Source organism: Musa acuminata, chromosome BXJ3-6 (genome assembly GCF_036884655.1).
Source record: "Musa acuminata AAA Group cultivar baxijiao chromosome BXJ3-6, Cavendish_Baxijiao_AAA, whole genome shotgun sequence".
NCBI classification, from domain to species: domain Eukaryota; kingdom Viridiplantae; phylum Streptophyta; class Magnoliopsida; order Zingiberales; family Musaceae; genus Musa; species Musa acuminata.
This window is the reverse complement of record NC_088354.1, coordinates 33,266,213-33,271,382: the sequence shown is the minus strand read 5'-3', so window position 1 is coordinate 33,271,382 and position 5,170 is coordinate 33,266,213. Positions and strand designations below refer to the sequence as shown.

The 5,170-nt window shown below is 40.9% G+C and overlaps 1 long non-coding RNA gene across 1 annotated transcript; it reads right to left on the bottom strand.

Moving 5' to 3' along the window:
* Positions 1-524: 524 nt before the first annotated feature.
* LOC135639911 (uncharacterized) lies at positions 525-4,902 on the bottom strand. The gene is made up of 2 exons (XR_010497075.1): positions 2,290-4,902; positions 525-2,196 (listed from the first exon to the last, which is right to left on the bottom strand). It is a non-coding gene; the product is annotated as an uncharacterized LOC135639911 (long non-coding RNA).
* Positions 4,903-5,170: the final 268 nt, after the last annotated feature.

Below are 5,170 nucleotides of genomic sequence, written 5' to 3'. Positions count from 1 at the left end.
GGACAAGGTTTCAACAAGTATCTGAGTCACTATCCACTGTAAAGAATGACTTTAAATATTTTTTGGGGCTCTTAGCAGACATGGTTATTGAACTCAAGTCATGACAATAAAACTATGCTCTCTTATAGACTTGAGGATAGTGTCTAGAAGTTTAAAGGGGACTTGTATGAGGCATGGCCTTCTTTTAGTCTTCTGCTATATGATAGCATGTAGATAATATGGTCTGCTTGACTATATCTTTGGAATACCAATTTGTCCTATACAACAAACAGCAGATAATGTCTCACTTTGCTATATTATTTCTGCCAGAAACATATGCACCTACTTCAATATACAAAAGCTCTCTAAATTGCCTCATTTCCTGCACTTCTTTTAGGTTTTAATTTATTGTCTGACTAAGGAAGTTGTTTCTGGGGTTCTATTGTCAAACAGCTCTTCTGACTTCTTTTTGCTTTTGGAACTATTATTACAAAAAAAAAAAGAGTGGTTAACTCTTGTAGACAAATGTCTTATGGAAACAAGTAAAAAATAATAAAACCATTCCAATATATGCAAATGGCAACACATCATATTTTCTTGCCACATCCACAACAAGTTGGAAGCTGCAAATATAACCCTCTTTTTTTCTCAAGTGATTGATATTTTCTAGATCAAAGGAGAATCAAGTGGCATTTGGAAAGATCAATGTAACAAAGCGTAAAGCCATATAATAAATACAATGACAGAAGCTGCAACAAGGATTTCTGCTCCAGAGGGAAGAAAACTGTACTCCTTAGAAAACCTTTTGTCAGGGCAGCAAAATTACACTGGTGAAAAAAAGCTCAGAACAATTCCACTTAGTAGAATTCAATCCAAGGCAACTAATTTACTACTAATTTTTAAGGGCTGAATTGAACAGACAATGCATCATAGAAGACAATTTCAAGCTTAAAATTCATCAACTTTTCTGAGATTTGATGGATACCTGATCATGTTTCAAGGAGCAACTCTCAATTGTGTATCTGCCGTCTAGACATGTTGTGAACAGCATGAAACAAAAAGTACAAGTGACATACCTACTATAGTAATCTAAATGGACAATAAGTCTTACTGTTTGGTCTAAGTCAAGATACATGTTTGCATAGATGGAAACTAATTTCTCCAGGAAGCATATCCTGCTGATTCAATAGGTTGCCCTTGTGATCAGTTTTGGAACTAACACTATAGCTGTACTGGTATCAGTTACCAAGTTCATCTGACTTGGTTCAATGTAATTAGGAGTTAGGAGTTGGTCTCAAGGCTTGCACAAGGGTGGCCACACATAACTTACCAAGGTAATCAAACAAACCCTGGGAAAATGTCCACTAAATACTATAAGGGGTCTCATTTAGACGTTACCGTACCCATTTTATTAAATGGGATATGGCGGCTTGTACTAAAGGATAATTGGGTTTGTACTTAAGTTTGAATCAGACAGCATTGAGCTAAATCAAGTAGGCTAATTCGATTAACCCATGTAAAGTCAATTCTCTTGATGGATTAGACAGCCAAGTGATAAAAAGAAAGTGGGCAAGTTGGTGAAGGTCACCATCATCTAGACATCCGGTTCCTGTGCTATTGCCCCTGAAGAAGATCTTGATGTGATACCATGACTTGAATCATGATAACAGTGATTCTTGTGTCAACAAACATGGATTTTTTTAATGTTAAATGAAGCTTGTTAGCTCAAGCTATAGGAACGGGTTGAACAAATAATCACTTGATGGTCATCAGGACAGAACATAAGGAAAATTAAAAGCATATATATCAATTCGTTATACTAACAAGTAGATCACAAATCAAGTTTATGATGAAAAAATTAAATAAGATGCTAGACTTGATATGGCAGTCAAAATAGCTTCGCAAGAAGTTCAATTTATACAAGATGACTGTAATGAGCACAAAGGAAACCAAGCGACGCTCTCATAAGAACATGGAATTCAAGACCTGTTTTCTATTTACCTTTATCACGGAATTTCCTAATCATTTCACTGATAAAAATAATCAAATCAAACAAGTACCTAAGTTCCATAAATACGGGATTTTGACAATTAGCTCCCAGATTCTACTTCTTTGGCATCTCTTGCATCTGTTTTAATGAGAAAAGGTCAAAAACCTAAGGCACATGAAAAATCTTACCTTGTTGTGGGAACTCCCGAGTGTCTTCATATATATCGTCTGTACCAAATCAAAGAACACGAACTAGAAAAAGAGAAGAATATCATGGGAGAAGAAATTAGAAAGTGAGAAAGGTAGAGAGAGGACCAAGACCAGTGCGGGCTTTCTCTTAGGTTTGATGCCGACGCGGGAAGGCGGAACCCAGCGGAGCTCCGGCGCTCATCGGGTTCGCTATGTTCTCCAGCGTGGTGGCACACCGGCGGAGGAGCGGCGGCGACTCCGGCGGGGAGTGGAGGTCGAGAGAACCGTTTGAAGGAATTAGGGGTCGGGGAAGGACACGTGCGACTCTCGTGCTTAACGTGGGATTACGAGAGGATGGGCTGGGCCTCTCTCTCTCTCTCACCTGCACCCAATTCAAGACCATGGCCTTGGACACCAAACCCGACACACCAGAACGGGACCCCGCCGAAACGGAGCCGGCGGCGACGGAGAAAGAATCGACGAACGGCTTCCGCCGACCGATCCTGTCCCTTAGGCGCAGAAAACAACAAAGAAGCCAGCTTTGGGAGAGCCGCTGGCCGCCGAGTCCGCGGCGGAGGCCGGAGAGGAGAAGGTCGCCGCGCAGGAGGCGGCGGTGGCCAAGAGCGACGTCGTCGCTGAGCTCGGGGGCCCCGAGAAGTAGGCTCCCGACGCCGAACTCCTTCCTCCAGAGCAGAGCGTTCTTGAGCATGGTCATGGTTTCCTTCACCTTGAAGTCCCGGGCGCGGAGGAACTTGAAGTGGACAGTTTGGCTCCTCCGGGACGGCCCAGATTAAGACCTCCTCTGCGGCGATGACGGCAGGAACAGCTGCCTTCAACTCTTCACCTCCGGTGCTTCGACCGCCGGCGCCTCGGTCTCTGTGGATGGTCGAGCGACGACGGAGACGGTAAACCCTAAACCTAATGAACTTTCGAGTCCTGCAACGTGATAATTTGGATTGAGCACTGATACGCGAAGCCACATGAAATGGCATTCTATTTTGCGTCACCCACATATAATGTCTTATTTTCAATCCATGATTTAAATGACAAGACCTGCAGACTGCAGATTGTTACTCCAGCATCTGAATTCTTGATCTTCTACACTTGACAACCAACAAAACAAAGAAAAAAGTTAATTCTTTTTTAGCAATTGCAGATGGATGAGCCAAAAATTTATGGACGGACAGAGTAGTATTATTCTTTGTCATCGTTTCTTTTATTGCACTTCTCTGTTGAGCCAGAAAACAAAGCACTAGAATTTGGTATTAAGATCTTAATTCTCTGGTCATAAGTTACATGATCAGATCATGCTGCTTTTACAGCATATGCTTTGATGCAACTTCATTCACATCTTTATTCTAAAGGCATCAACCAATGTCCGTATTCCTCTGCGTAAGCAGTCCTACAAATGGATTCAAGCACTCCATTTCATCTTTAGCAGCTGTAAAGGTCTCTACCATTCAACTTAGAGCATCTTCCCCGCACCAAAGACTCTGCTCCTTAGCTTTGGATGATTTGGTGAAAAGCTCAAATATTCACATTCAAACTTATCTTCCTAATAAAACCATATTGCTGAAACATATCGATCATGATAGAGAAAGAGGGCAGTAACAATTCTTTTTTCCTCCTGTGAATCAGATGGTGAATCATCTGATGCGAACCACCACTCATCTAGAAAATAATCCAATCATTCGAATGCAAAATCATTATATTAGGTGCAGTTGTTAAAAGCTCCTGGTAATATCAATTGCAGTAAAGTGCCCTCATCCTTTGGTCCTCACTTTTGAAGGAGAAATAACTTGATCTTAATACCACATTCATCAGGAATGACAGGATGAAATTTCAACTCTATGTACCCTAGCATCGTCCTTTCTTTTCCTTGTAGAAAACAATAGTCAAAATAACATCTTACAATCAGATCCAACTGTGATGCCTAAGTTTCAAAAATGACACAGCAGATTATACCGAATCAAGAACTACATGCTTATGATACGGATGCTTATATCTCCCTCACACTAGATCAAAAGTCACGTAACCTTCCTCTTGATTCAAGAAGATTTGCATGAGGGATTAAGTCAAGTTTAACATGAAGATGAGCAAATACGAAAAACATAAATCTTCATATAATTCCTTTCACTCATTTTCATATCATGGCAAAGATGGATGAAGAATTATTTCACATAAACAGTTGGTGAACCAAACAGCCACAGTCCCACAGAAATTAGCAGTAATATGAACAATGCATCCAAGCAATCTTCTGCAATAAAAATCATATAGTATAAACTGGCAGCCAGATTTCAAAGCAACAACGGCTTCAAACCAACAAACAATAAAAGGGAAATTAAAAGCAATTTTTTTCTGGAACAGATCGTAAGATGATTGCTGTGGTACGAATTTAATACTTGAAACAAAAACATCGGGGATAAAATGAGATTACCGACGTTAGAATGAATAGAATAGAATAGAATAGATTGGTTTCAGGATCAACAAAATGCGGGTCCTTTCGTTGGGGTTAGGGCTTTGATCCGGGCCAGATCTTGAGGAGGAAGTAGCAGAGGAAGCAGAAGAAGATGAGGAGGAAGAGGCAATCCAGCACCACGAAGAAGGCAGTGGAGCCGTGCCGCCTCTTGATGGGCTCCCTTCTGTTACTTTTCGCCTCTCCTTTTCCCTCCATCCTTTTGTTCCCGTCAGAACGATTCCAGTCGCCGCTCGATTTGGCTTCGCTTCCCTTCCCCCTCTCTTTCACGCTCGTATTCTATTTCTGTGGCTCCACGTATACGAGGCAACCAAGTAGCAGAGACCTCGGTCCGACTCGGGAAAGTTATGAACCAGACCGGGTTCGGTCGACGGTTCGTTCGGTCGGGTCGGATCGGGCTCGAACACCGAGACAACTGAAAAAGGTTCAGTTAATATAATATTTTTTATTACTGAATCAAAAATACTATAATTGAATAATAACTCATTTATTATTATTATTCATTCATTATAATGACTCTATATATTATAATATATT